This window comes from Pteropus vampyrus, unplaced genomic scaffold, assembly GCF_000151845.1.
Source record: "Pteropus vampyrus isolate Shadow unplaced genomic scaffold, Pvam_2.0 Scaffold201, whole genome shotgun sequence".
NCBI lineage: Eukaryota > Metazoa > Chordata > Mammalia > Chiroptera > Pteropodidae > Pteropus > Pteropus vampyrus.
In genome coordinates this window covers 2,953,497-2,969,028 of record NW_011888982.1, presented here as the reverse complement: position 1 = coordinate 2,969,028, position 15,532 = coordinate 2,953,497, and the positions used below count along the sequence as shown (strand labels likewise).

At 32.1% G+C, this 15,532-nt stretch overlaps 1 protein-coding gene across 1 annotated transcript in view; it reads left to right on the top strand.

The window, feature by feature from the left end:
• LOC105300086 (peroxidasin-like protein) overlaps positions 1 to 15,532 on the top strand; it is a 519,573-nt gene that overhangs the window by 235,634 nt on the left and 268,407 nt on the right.

Genomic DNA, 15,532 nt, shown 5'->3' with positions numbered 1-15,532 from the left:
TTTGTTATTTAATGACATCTCATGCTCCTGGTTTTCCCTTCATTGTTCTGGCTGCTCCTTCTCAGACTCCTTCACCTAGAGTTTTATCCCATGCTCTGTTCTTTTTCATACTTTGTACCTTTCTATGTACCTCTCTATTTGCTTCCATGGTATCAGTTATTATATAGATACTGCTTTCTCACAAATCTTTATTTCTAGCCTAAATTGCTTTTATGTTTCAAAATCTACACACACACACACACAGACACACACACACACACTTTTTGCTTAGTATTTCCATTGACTTGTCTCACAGGAGCTTCAAACTCAACAGGACACAAACTTAACCATCTTTCTCCCTTCAAAGTTGCTCCTATTTCCCTTCAAACATGCTTCTTATTTTGACATGATAACAGACTCATATAGTCATCGAATGTAAATGTTTAACCTTCTCCCAATTCCTCACCTGCTGTATATATCTAGTTGAAAAGTCCTGTAGAGTCTACTTTAACATTGTTTCTATCTTTTCCTTCTATCTGTCTTAACTGTGTCAATTTTTATTTTTATCCTCATTACCCATCACCCCCGACTATAAGAAAACCTCATTTATCTCAAGTCTTTCCTCCTCTAAATCTCTGAAGGACAACCAGTTTTTTTTTTTTTTTTAAACAAAATCTTGATCATGCCATTGTCTGAGTCCTTCAATGGCTCCCCATTGCTGTTTGGATGAAATAAAATCTAAGTAGCACCACATACAAGATTTGACTTCACTGAAGTCTTCCACATTCTTGACAATCTCCTCAAACTGTGTTCCAAAATTTCTGGCCTCCGAAATAGCTGCCTTCAGATCCTTCCTGGGTTACTGGATTATATTGGGGTATTGTGTCTTCCTGTGAATTCTTCCTGCTCCCTGACCCATACTTAGATCACATTACAGATCTATTGCTTATTATCACCTGCTATGTGATACACTATTACAATACACAATGTCAAAAATCTGTGCAACAAAACTGTGAAGTTTTACAGATGAGAAAAATGAATACAATTAACAGAGACACAAATGTGGAAACACCGTGACTTCTAAGAACAAACTGGGGAATAGAAGGAAAACACGGAATCCAGAGTGGAAGTGGAGGAATAACACGTATCTCCTACCCTGTGTGGGAGAGAGTGCCCTGATTTACTGAGTAAAGTGGTCTTGTTTACGCAACAAGCATATCCACTGAGAGGCACAGTTGCATCAAACTCAATTAGAACAAGCATTAACATAGTGTAGCTCTCAATCTATTTTCATCATTTCTGATTATCATCTAATTTGCATATAGATTTGCCATTAGGGAAAGAATATGCTGACTAGCTAAGAGTTTTCTGATCTTCAGGAAAGTCAAAATGCTTCTATTCTTTTATGAATTTGACTAAGGTAGATCAATTTCCAAAGGAATAATAATTTTTTGAGTGCTCTCACCAAATCCATTTTCTAGGACAAACCGAGGAACCAAGGTAATGACTTCTGGGAGAATGATGCAATGCCCTCTTTGAGCCATTAGTTCAACCTCTCTATACAACATCTGCTTTTTTCCTTTATGCTTGCAACTGTTTTCTTTATAGGAAAAGTAAGCAGAAGACATTTCAACATTGCTTTATAATCTTGAAATATTAACACTGATAGCATGTTATGGTTAGGAAATTTCAGTTTTTATCTATGTGTCCATCTTTCTATTTATTCATCAATTGAACTACCCAGCAATCTATCTATTATTTATCTATCCATTCACCCATCAATCATGTAATAAACACTACAACATGCCAGATGCTGTATTGGTCCTACTATACTGTGGTGAGCAAAAAAGAAATGATTCTTGTTCTCATAAAGTCTGTAGGCTGATATAGCAGATGAACATTATTTGTTAATTTTCTTACTTAATATTTTAATTATAGATTATCATGTCCTCTGCATATGGAATCAATGATGTCCAGAGTGAGGTTCAGGAAATCTCAGAGGGGTGTTTCCATTTGACCCAAAGTCTGATGTTTAATTTTATGCTTTCATGAATTTCCTAAAAAGATAATATTTCAATATTTTTCTGGTATATATGTATTTATGAAGCTCTTTTGTGATACAAGCTCAAGCTTATAGAAGAATAGGACCAGAAAGGCTGCTTTCCTTGCCCAAATGATCAATGGTCACCAGAATTAGTTTTCTCCAGAGATCTCCTTCATTCTTCCCTCCTTCCTGATTTCTATGTGACTTCAAACCTCTTGAGACCATTTTTTTTTTTTTATCCCAAATCTACCACCTCTCTGTCTCTCACTCTCCTTGGCAAGGTCTGTAGTAAATAGCTTGCAGGTTGGAGAAATTGGAGGGAGGACTGGATTCAGCATTACTTTGAATTGGATATTTGCTAATTAAGCTAAGACTGTCTTTGGAGTTTACATATCATTGCAAATTTACTTAATGAATATCCAACTATTCACTTTTTCCATGTAATTTTTCCAGATTTTTCCAACTGGAAGTGCTCTTCACATTTGAAACATCATTTCCAAGTAGTAATGGACTACTCAGTATCAAGGAATTTGTTAAATACTTTTGTTTTCCAGGCAATCTATTAACAACCTGGTTAAATAAATGATTCTTGAATTTAATTATATTTTTAATTTGTAAAGTGGATGACAGGGGAAACATGGTATTTAAGTTTGATGGTAAATGTGTAAAACAAATTTGGACTTAGATACAGTTACAGAAAGAATGATTTCAGTTGTTATTCATTCATTCCATCCCCATTCATTCGACAAACTTTAAAAATTAAATTTATTGGAGTGACAATGGTTGATAATAACATCGTATGTTTCAGGTATACATCTTTACAATATGATAACTGCATACTTTATTGTGTGCTTACTATCCGAAGTCTAGTATTTGACCTTCTTGACTTTCTTTGTCCTCCTGCAACCCTCTTCCCCTATTGTAACCACCATTCTGTTGTCTCTAACTATAAGCTTGTTTGTTTGCTTGCTTTGTTTGTTTGCTTTGTTTGTTCATTTGTTGCTTTTTGTTTTATATTCCACGAAAGAATAAAATTATATGGTACTGTGTTTTTTTCCCATCTAATTTTATTTAGCATAGTATTCTCAAGATCCATCCATGATATGGCAGATAGTAGTTTTTTATCTTTTATTATGGCTAAGTAGTAGTCAATCATATGTATGTACCACATCTTCTTTATCCAAATCATCCATGGGAGAGATTATAAGTTGTTTCCATGTCTTGATATTCAACAAAAAATTTTTAAGTTAAAACTTTTATTTTGAGGTAATTATAGATTCACACAGATTTTTAAGAAATGGTACCAGAGTGATGCCATCTACTCTTTACCTAGTTTCCTCCAGTGACAAATATAACAAAACTGTAGTACAATATTATGATCAGGATATTGGCATTGATACAGTCAAGATACAGAATATTTTTATCACCTAAGAGATCCCTCATGTTGCCCTTGTATAGTACACACATTTCTCTCTGTTCCACCCCTTCTTTAACCCTGGAAACTACTAATCTATTCTCTATTTCTCTAATTTTATTATTTAATAATATTATATTATAGATTAGTGCAATATATAATCTTTTGAGATTGCCTTTTTTTTCCTCAGCAAAAATATCTGTAGCTTCATCTAGGTTGTTGTATAATACCAATAATTTATTCCTTTTTAGTGCTGAGTAACATTTCATGGTATGGATATTCCAGTTTTTAATCATTCCACTCATTTAAAGAGCATTTGAATTGTTTCTAGATTTTGGTTATTAAGAATAAAAAATTGCATACATATTTTTGAGTGAGTATAAGTTTTCATTCTCTGGAATAAATAAAGCCAGGAATACCCTTACTGGATTATATAGAAATTGTATATTTAGTTTTTAAATAAATTTCTGAATTAATTTTCAGAGTAACTATTTTATATTCTCACCAACAATGTATGAGTGATCCTGTTCCTCTACATATTTGTTAACATTTTTCACTCACTATTTTTTATTTTAGACATTTAGATAGGTGTATACTAATATCTCATTGTGGTTGTAATTTATGTTTCCTTAATGGTAAATTATGTTAAAAATCTTTTATATTCGAATTTGCCATCTACATGTCCTCTTCTTTTAAATGTATTTGTGTATTTTGTCCACTTTCTAATTACATTACATATGTGTATTTTTACTGTTGTTTTAAGTGTTCTTTATATGTTGCAGAGAACAGTCCTTTGCCATATATATGGTTTCCAAATATTTTCATTTTCTTATTTATTATTCATTTATTTATTTTAAATGCTTACAGCACCTGGTATTCCTAGGTGGTCTCCCATGGTCTCCCATCCAAGTACTAACCGGACCTGACTTTGCTTAGCTTCTGATATCAGACAAGATCAGGCACATTCAGGCTGGCATGGCAGTAGACTGTTTTTCACTCTCTTAAAAGGTCTTTTGAAGAGAAAAATTTTTTTTTGGTTGAAGTCCAATTTATCAAATTATCTTTTTATGGATTGTGCTTTTAGTGTCACATCTAAGATTTCTTTGCCTAGCCACAAATCCAAAATATTTTCTGCTGATTTTTTCCTAAAAGTATTGCAGTTTTAAAATTTACATTTATGTCTATGATCATTTTAGTGTTAATTTTTGTATAAGGTAATAGTTAAGCCACGGTTTAGTTTTTTGTCTATGTATATGTCTAATTACTTCAGCACTGTTTGTTAAATTCTCTTTCCTCTACTCAATTGCTTTTACATTTTTGTCGAAAAAAAATTGGCCATATTTTGTGGGTCTATTTCTGATTCTCTATTTTACTCCATGATCTATATCTCTACACCTTTGTCACATAATCTTTTCAAATTGTTTTGGTTATTCTAATTCCTTTGCCTTTCTATTTAAAATATAAAACAATATTACCTATATCTATAAGAACAATGCTTAGTTTTGATAAAATTGTTTTAAATCTTTATATCAGTTTGGGATAAATAGCATATTTACTCTTTGAGATTTTAAATTCATGAACGTGATATGTCTCTCCATTTATTTGGATCTCTGATTTTTTTTATCGCATTTTTAATTTTTTGCATAAACATCCTGTATAGTTTTTGTTTACACCAAAGTATTATTTTTCTTTTTTTGAGTAATTGTAAAGGATGTTGTATTTCTAATTTAAAATTTTTTTTTTTTTACATAGTCATTGCTAGATTAATTAATACAATCGATTTTTGTATTCTCATGTATCCTGTGATAAGCGAATTTTACTTTTTAATTCTAAGAAAACTGTTTTTTGATTTGGGGGATTTTCTTCTTTTTTTACTATATAATCATGGCATCTGAAAACATGAAGATTTTCATTCATTTTAATTTATATGTATTTTTCTTGTCTTTTTTTACTGGCTAGATCTTCTAGCACTATGTTTAATAAGAGTGGTCGGAGTAGGTGTCCCTGCCTTGTTCCTAGTCTTAGGGGGAAAGTGGTATTAGTCAGTGTTCTTCAAAGAAACAGAACCAAAAGAAAACGTACGCACATGCATCACATACAAATTTCTTATGAGAAATTGGCTTCCATGATTATGCAGGCGAAGAAGTCCCATAATGGATCCCAGGAAAGCCCATAATGATATTCAGTCTAAGTCCAAAGGCCTGAGAACCATGGAGCTGATAGTGTAAATCCCAGTTCATGGCAGGAGAAGATGAAATGAAATGTCTCAGCTCTAGTAGTGAGGCAGAAAAAATAAAGAGGCGGATTTCTTTTTTCTCAATCTTTTGTTCTATTCAGACCCTCAAAGGATTGGATGATGCCCACCCACAATGAGAAAATTATCTACTTTACAGAATCCATCTGGAAATATCTTCACACACATACCCAGAAATAATATTTAATCTGGGACTCTAAGTCCAGTTGACACATAAAATTAATCAATACAAATCTATTCCTTGTTAACTTGGCACCCATACACATCTAGTTAAACCATAGTTAATCTCCAAATAAAGACAATAGCAAGGTCATAATTCTGCCTAATGTGACACAATTATCTTAAGTAGAACCAAAAATATACTAACTCCTTTCTGAGAAGAGGTAAATTCTTTGAGTGATGTTAACTTTTTTCCTTGATGTCCTGTAACTTAAATAGTATGTTGTAAAATTAATACTTAAATATTCTGATAGGAAATAAACACATCTTACATTACATGATAAAAGAATAAGAGAAAAAAAACATATGCATACGCACAAGTATTTACAGCAAAATAAAGAGGAAATACTCATGCCATTTACAGCCCACATTTCTGTAACTTTTCACATGGTTGTAGCTGGTATTCATAACTACTTTCTTCTACTACCCATTCTGTGATTCCCTTTGCCTTAAGCAAGCAGCTCAGCTGATTGTAGTTATTTACCTGGAAGGGTGACCCAAATTTTCATTCCTTAAGAGCCATTAGGTTTTCTGCCTGGGTGAGATTGTTGTAGTTTTCTGTTGACCTTAATCATAGGGTATGATAATATTAAGAGATACCTTAATGGACTTTCTGTATTTCAGACATACTCCTCTTTATCTCCATTGTGAAAAAGCAGTCCTAATTTCTCATTAGTAGCCAAGATCAATCGCTGAAGCCAACACCATAATTCTCTTCTTCGCCTGTTGATTCAGAGACATGAGATCAAAGTGACTGTTTGGCAGTTTTAACTTTCAGTTCAGTGGAATCATTGTTTTGACCTATAGTGGAAGCATTTTTCCCTCTGAAACTAAATCCTCCAGGTCAGCAGAGTCTAGAGTCATGTTGATAGGAAGCAAAATTTTTGCTAGTAGGTCACTAGAGATAATAGTAAGTGGTACCACTTTCATTGCTACACTTTGATTCTTTGACCTGTGAATACTGGCTATTAAAGAAATTGCACATATAGTGGACAATGATTCAGAACATATATAGCTTTCTGGAGAATTTTGTTTTATCCCTGCAAGGTACTCCCATTTAGCTGGCACTGTAATTGAATCTTCAATTACCATTTTATCAAGCCAGCTGCTCCAGTATGGTAACATAGTAAGAAGAGTCCATTCCAAATGCATGTACACATTGACGCACTTCTTTAGATGTAAAGTGAGGTATTAGATCAGATGCAATGCTATGTAAAATGCCATGATGGTAGTTAAAGCATTCTATAAGTTTACAGTTGATAGTTTTGGCAGAAATATTGCATGAATTGAAAGCAAGTCCCTAATCAGAGTGTCTATTCCAGTAAAAACAAAATGCTGCTCCTTCCATGATGGAAGTGGTATAATGTAATCAATCTGCCACTAGGTAGCTGGCTGATCACTTCAGGAAATGGTGTCATATTAGGTGCTCACTGTTGGTCTCTGTTGCTGGCAGATTGGGCCTTCAGTGGTGGTTATAGCTTGGTCATCCTTGGTGAGTGGAAGTCCATGTTGCTGAGACCATGCTTAACTTCCATCCCTGCCACCACAGACAATTTTTTCATGAACCTATTGTGCAATGACAGAGATGAGTATGAAAAGAAACTGACTTGTATTCATAGAATGAGTCGTCCTATCTGATTATTGAAATCTTCCTCTGTTGAGGTCATATCTTGGTAAATATTCACATGGAACATAAACATTTTTATGCTTTTTGCCATTCAGAAAGGTCTATCCACATATCTCTTCTTCAAAATTTCTTCATCACCAATTTTTCAATCATGTTACTTCTAAAATTCTGGCCATCCGGCCAAATTATTGGCTACAATTCATGCACTGGTATATCTTAGCACTTCTGGATGTATTTCCTTCCAAGCATAGTGAACAACCATGTGCACTACTAGTTTTTTACTGATAGAGTTCCCTTTCATCACTGTTCTTCAGGATGTCCCAGGAAGGGCTATAGTGTGGCAGCTTTACATTTTTGGGTAGTGTCTGCATATCGTGCCGAACCATCTGTAGTCTAGGTTTGAGTCTTTGTTTTCTCTGGCAACCTGATCTTAGAAAACTTCCCACGAGGTCATATGTGCAGGCTGGAAGAGAGAAGTCAGTGTAGCAGAAGTGGGAGCCCTGAGCATTTGGGCGACTTATTTATGTAATCTACTTGTGCCTTTATGGCTTGCTTGGGCCTGATCATGTACATACAGCTTTCATTTGAGAATAAAGTGTTGCTGTTTACATCCAACTTCATGACTTTCTGGGTTGGATAACACCCAGCTAATGATGGGCAGCTTAGTGGCCCAAGTTTAAGCATTTAGTCTCTATTAAGGCCCAATAACAGGCCAAAATGTGTTAAAAGAGAGAGTAGTTAGATATCTTATTATAGTCCCACAATTCCCTGACTCTGTTCATCTTTTTCTTAAATCTGTTGTTCAGATTGGATAAATTCTATTGTTCTCTTTCCAAGTTTACTGCTACTTTCTTCTTTCTCCTCCATTTTACTATCAACTCATTCACTGAGTATTTTAAAATTTCAGTTACGTATGTATTTTTAAGTTATAAATATTTTATTTGGGTCTCTTTTATATTTTCTATATTTTGGTTGAGGTTTTCCATTTTTTTTTTTAATTTGTCTCCAGCAAAAAGAAAATCCAGAAACTGATGACTATACTATTCCTTGGGTCCTGAAGTTCTTTGGAAATTTTCTTTCTCTCTATCTTTTAGAATCTTCTTGTTTTTCTTATGAGTAATGTTCAGGAATTTGAATTGTGCTTAGCAAAACTATTATAAAAGATAATTTTTACTTCACCTTTCCAGCGACAGAAATCTTTACAAAGACTTTGAGTGCCTTTTTCAGTATGCTGTTTTCTCAGAGAGGAAAGGAGTTGTGGGGCTGGGAGAATGGGTGAAGTTTAAAGAAGTACAAATTAGTAGTTGATAGAGGGTCATGGGGATGGGGAGCACAGCATAAGGAATGCAGACAGCAGTAAGGTAATGGCTATGTGTAAAGCCAGAGGGAAGATAGGATAATTGGGGTATCGTTTCATAAACTATATAAATGGCTAATCAATGTACTGTATACTTGAAACTAATAAAAAAAGAAAAAATAAGAAATAGCCAATAACCACAACTCTCAATATGTAATAACATTTCTTTGTTTTTACCACTTTAATAATTTTTAAGTGTACAATTCAGTGGCATTATGTATATTTACAATGTTGTGGAACCATCACTATTAATTATTTCTAGAACTTTTTAATCATTCTAAACAGAAAATCTGTACCCAATAAATAATAAATTCCCATTTCTCTCTCCCCTCAGCCCCTGGTAACCTCTTCTATTTTATGTTGCTATGTATTGGCTTATTTTAATAACCTCATATAAGTGGAACGATTCATTATTTGTCCTTTTTTATCAGCCATATTTCACTTAACACGATGTTTTCAAGTTTCATCAAGGTTATAACAGGTAACAGAATCCCAATTCCTTTCAAAGGCTCAATAGTATTCCACTGAATGGATATACCACTATTTGGTATCTATTCATCTGTTAATGGGAATTGGGTTGTTTCCATCTTTTGGCTATTGTGAATAATACTACTATAAATATGGCTATAAATGTATCTGTCTGTTTTCAATTTTTTGGTTATATAATAGAAACAGAATTGCAAAATTTTTTAATGCAATAATTTATTGATTATTACTTTCATTAATTTATATATTCATTCATTTTTCAACACATTTTTGATCATTATTCATTTGCAAAACACTTACTGATATTAATGTTAAATATTTTACATTTAGATAGTGTCTTACAGAATTTTTTACAAATCTTCCAGTGAATCACAATAGACTTATTATTTGATGTAATAGCCTAACTACATAAATAAGGAAAATATGTTTTTATAAGTTTAATTTTCTGAGAGTTCCACCACTGAGTCCAGGATCACATTTCTGCCTTCTAATTTTGAGCCCAATACTCTTTCCATTGACAACCTTGAAATACTTAAACAAAGATTAGATTATTTGTTGAAAATGCTCTAAAAACATGTTCAGTAACTCAAACTCCCAAAAAATGTCCATAAAAATGAATCTTATAGATTATGAATAGATAATATTCTAAGATTTTAAACATCGTTTTGGTTTAAGTCTTATTTTTACAGTAGGAAACAATATCTCTGGAAATGACATTTCAGCAGTATACTTAGTTTGAATGATAAGTAAATGTTTAGAATCATATTAACTTAAGTTTTATTAATGTATTAATTTTGCATGCATAACTGTTTTCTAAAATATTTTTTGGAAATTCTGAAGTTGTGAGCTGATGACTATATTCTTGGAGTTTATCTCTGGCAATATTGTTTCATTCGATTTTCAAAATGAATAAATGTTGATCAAAAATGATGATTCAAACCCTTGGCTCTGATTATTGTAGAACTCAAATATATTTGTTATTGAAACACCAGACTTGAATCTCAAGTGAAAATATTTCTGAAATATTTAATACATGTTAATAAATAGAATTTTACTTTCAGTAATTTAAATTATCTGGCATGTTTTTAAAGTACAGAGATAAGTAATGATAGAATTTTTAATTGTCATTTTTTTTATTACTATTTAGGATCTTTGGAAAATAATGGAAATTATACTCCGAAAAAAAGCAGAACACAGTTTTAGAGTACAGGAGAAACTTCAGTTTGTCCCCAGATATAATAAGAATAGAAATGTCTTCAGTGTGAAATTTGCCTTTTTAAGACTTTTGCATATGTATCATTTGTTTTAGTTATAAAATAAGTCTACAATTTGACTTTCATGAATTCTAATTTTAATTTTAGAATTAGTTAATGAGTAAAACGTGATATTGTAGTATTTGTGAATACTATTGTTCGTAGAAAAACTTATTTGAATAGTGAAGAAAGGGACCGGAAATGGCTTCTCTGGTGGCAGTTTTTAAAAATTATAAAGCTTTAGGGTTGGTGGGTTTTCATATTGCTGAAGACATTATTGTGAGGAATTAAGAAACAAGAAGGATGAGGAGGCAATAACAGAAGGAGAAAATTGAGATTTTTCTTGTTCTTTTCCTTTCTTTTTTTCTTTTTTGGTATCTTTTTTTTTAAAAAAAAATAATATCATATATATTCTCTTAGTTACAATAGACCAAAATAAACAAACAATGAAAGTGCTCTTATAGGCACAAATATTATGTAATGCTGGCATCAGGCCTGCTTTGATCTAATGGCTCAAAGGGTTGCACTGAGTTTAGTTTCTTCACATCTTTCCAGCTGGCTGTCTCTTAGGTTTAGTTCATTCTGAAGCTCTACCTGATGGATCCTGGAAGCACCACATTTCCCCCCTTGAGTTTGCAAAATTTCTGTGCTAGATCCTTCATGCCACTCTGTGCAGTGAAAAGAGTGGGTTTCTTTTGTTAACTCATGGAGAAGACAAAGTTCTTTGATATATAAGTCTAGCAATGTCTTCTCGTGTTTTACTGGCTTATGTCCTTCCCTGAGCCAGTCATTGTGGCCAGAAGTATAGAATGTCACTGACTTATTCCTCTGGAGCTGGGTGTAAGCAACTTAACTAAGAAATTGGGAGGTTGCTTTTTAGTGCTGTTGCTAGACGGAGGCATATGGATGCTGCGCAGCAAAACCATATGTAAAAAAATGTGTATTTTTAGTATAACATCTAAACATAATATTTTCTGTGCTAAAATTATTATTATTATTTTTTTTTAGTGCATCTGTCTCTAGCCAGGCTATTTGGAGAGGTTTTTGATGATGTTTCTCTGATTTATTACTGGAGAAAAATATGGGTTTATAAATTTAAATTAGTTTCAGTTTTACTGGAGGAATTATTTAGATTTTGGACTAGAATATTTTACTTAAATAGAATAATCTTTTTAAAATGGTTAAGATAGTTTAATGGTTTGAAAAAGTTATGATTGATGTATATGATAAAAATAATCTCATAATGTATTCAGTAGTTTAAAGTTAAACTTACTTTTAGATAGCATTCCCCATCTTGAAATAACTCCTAGTCCTTCCTTGAAGAGTTAATAATTAATGCTAAGCTATCTTACTTTTAAGTAAAGATAAACTTTATTTGCCTTCATAGAGGCACATGCAATTGTCATGTTTTCTTAAAAATGTGTGTATTTCTGTGCATCATGAAACCTTTGAAAGAACTAAAATGTGTGTATAATTTTATGTCATAAGCATTCAAATCTTTTTTATTTTCTCTCAAAATTTTATTTCGAAAAGTATAAGCAACAGAAAGATTGTTGAATACCTGTATACCCTCTATCTAATAAAAATTAATTAAATTAATTAAATTATTTAACATTTGCTTTATATGTCTTTATGCATAATATATTTTTACTAAATTATATGAGAATGCGTTGCACACATTATAGAAGTCATCCTTTGGTAATGAACAACTATCTACTTCAGTTCCTATTACTTGATATATCATGTCAATGCATAGAAATAGTTACATGTATGGCAGATATTAATCCAAATATATCAATAATCTTATGTGAATGGTCTAAAAAAAGCAATTAGAATAAAGACATTGTTTGAATGGATTAAAAAAAAGACTCAACTATAATTGTCTATAGGAAAGCCACATTAAATAAAACACATTTAAATTAAAAGTAAAGTGATGGAGAGATGTACCATGTTACATATACTAAAAGAAAAAGAAAGTAGTTATATTAATTTCAGATAAAACAGATTTCAGAACAAGATCTTATAATTCTATAAGAGCTAAAGATGGTCATTACATAATGATAAAGGAGATTGATTTTTTCAAGAAGACATAACAGTCCTTTATGTGTATGAATTGAATAACAGAGCATCATACTTTGAGACAAAAACTGACAGGCTTAAAAAGAGAAATAAACTAATTTACTAGTACAGTTGGAGACTTCAATACCCCTGTGTTAAGTAAATGGCAAATCCAGCAGTCAGAAAATCAGTAAGGACATAATTGAAATCAACAGTACAATCAATCAATGAACCTAATTAACATTAGAATAGTCCATTCAACAATGGCAGAATACACATTCTTGTCAAGTTCATATGGTAGATTTACTAAGATAGACCATATTTTAGGCCATAATACATACCTCAACAAATTTAAAACAATAGAAATCATGTTATCAGAAAACAAGGAATTTAAACTAATTTATAATAATAAATTATTATTCCAAATAATAGTTGGAATATCTCCAAATATTTAGAGTTTAAGCAATAAATTTCTAAGTAAAATGTAATTTTAAAAAGTCTCAAGATAATTTAAAAACATTTTGAAATGAATAAAAATGACAATCCAAACTATTGAAATTTGTGGAATACAGTGAAAGCAGGGCTTATAAGGAAATTTATAGAATTGAATACATATCTTAGAAAAGAAAAAAAGATCTAAAGTCAATAATTTCAGCTCTACTTTAGAGAATTAAATAAAGAAGAATGATATAAACATAAAACGAGCAGAAGAAAAAATACTAGAGCAGAAATCAATGAAATTGAAAACAGGAAAACAATAGAGAGAACTAATAAAACCAAATGTTGATTGTGTGCAAAGATCAACAATGTTGATAAACTTCTAGAAAGGAAAACAAGAAAAAAAGAGAGAAAATACAAATTATTAATATCATAAATGAAAATGGGCCCATTCCTACTGATCCTATAGCAGTCTAAAATAATTCTGTAGATATAACATATATGGATAGCTTTCAGTTTTCAGTTTTGAGTCTCCTCAGTAAACATTGATAATTTAGTTTAATCTTTATGAATCAATTCATCATTATTTAAATATGACAACAATAAAGAAAACTATTAAAGGCTTTATGCAAATCACTATACAAATTGGTTCAATTTCTTTATGCTTCAGTGTCTGATACCCTCAAAGTAATGTGGTTCTTTGACCCTCTAGTATCTGAAGATCCTTATTGGAGAGGTCTATCTGAGCAGTTTGGAGTACTTTTGACCTAGTCCATACCCCCAGAATAGAGGTTTTCAACTTTATTGGCTACTATCACTGTGTAGTTTTGAAGCATCTTAATGCCTATTTCGAGTGTCAGATCCATTATTAAATCAGAATTTCTGGGTCCCAGGTATCAGTACAGTAACCCCCAACCCCCTTATCCACAGTTTTGCATTCCATGGTTTCAGTTATCCTCAATAAACCACAGTCCAAAAATAAAAATGGAAAATTCCATAAATAAACAATTTATAAGTTTTAAATTATACACAGTTCTCAGTAGTGTAATGAAATCTCATGCCATCCAGCTCTTTTCACTTGAGACATGAATCATCCCTTTGTCCAGAAGAGTGTTCATATTGTATATGCTACCTGGCTATTTGTCACTTGGAAGCCAACTTGTTTATCAGGTTGACTGTCCTGGTATTGCAGTGCTTGTGTTCAACTAACTCTTATTTTACCCATAGTGGCCCCAAAACACAAGAGTAGGATGCTGGTAATTCAGATATGCCAAAGAGAAGCTGTAAATGCTTTCTTTAAGTGAAAAGTTATGTATGTATGGGAAGAAACATTTATATATACATATATATGTATACATATATACATACATACACATATATACCTACATATATGTGTATATATAGACAGATAGATGATAGATAGATAGATAGATAGATAGATGGATAGATATAGATATAGATATTTCAGTACTATCTGCAGTTTCAGGCATTTATTGGGGGTCTTAGAATGTATTTCCCATGGATAAGGGGGGGCTACTATATAAGACTTAAGAGAGAGCTCAAAATATTCTCTTAAAATATTTTTGATTCACATACCTCTTCACTGATTGACATACATCCATGTTTGAGAACCACTAGTGTTTTTTAAGACCACAGCTCAATGCTCCTTATAACCTATTTGAAGAAATATGATTCTAGAACATTCTTTTTCTTGCCATCTTAACATGTAACTATATTTTTGAGACTTCCAGCCAAAGCAAGATCTTTCATAGTATTGAATAATGTTGGTGAAAAAATCTCCAGTTAGGTATAAATCCCCTCAAGTCATTACTGCTTTGAGAAACTTGAAGGAGTTCTAATCTGTGAGAAAAGAAAGTAGTTTGAAACTTCCAAAGCTTCACTAAGCAAAATTTGGAAAAGAAGTCCCTTCATTGTTAGATAGAATTGTATTTCTATGGTTTCTAAGTTATTCGAAGATGGATTGTATTAGAATCACCTGGGAAACTTGTTAAACATAGTTTCCTAGACCTCACCCCAACGGAACTAGATAGAGCAGGATTTTTGGTGGGCTCAGGAATTGGTGTTTTTAACAAACCACCAGGTGATTCTGATGTACTCACAATAATTGTGAGCTGTAGCCTATGTAAAGGAACATTTCAAAGGAACTGGATAGAAAGTTTCAGGAATTCTGTTTGTCAGAGGCATAAGTAAAAAAGATCCAAGATTTCACATTAATAACATTTACAAAAACCATAAAGATTAGAGATGAAATGACTTTGCCATAGTTGAAGGAAAAAAGTACAAAGAACGTGCTCATATGTTAGATAAGTTGTTTTCATCAAATCTTTTGGTCAGATTGTATATACCACCATATTTGTAAATCCATTTACAGTATTCTTTCCT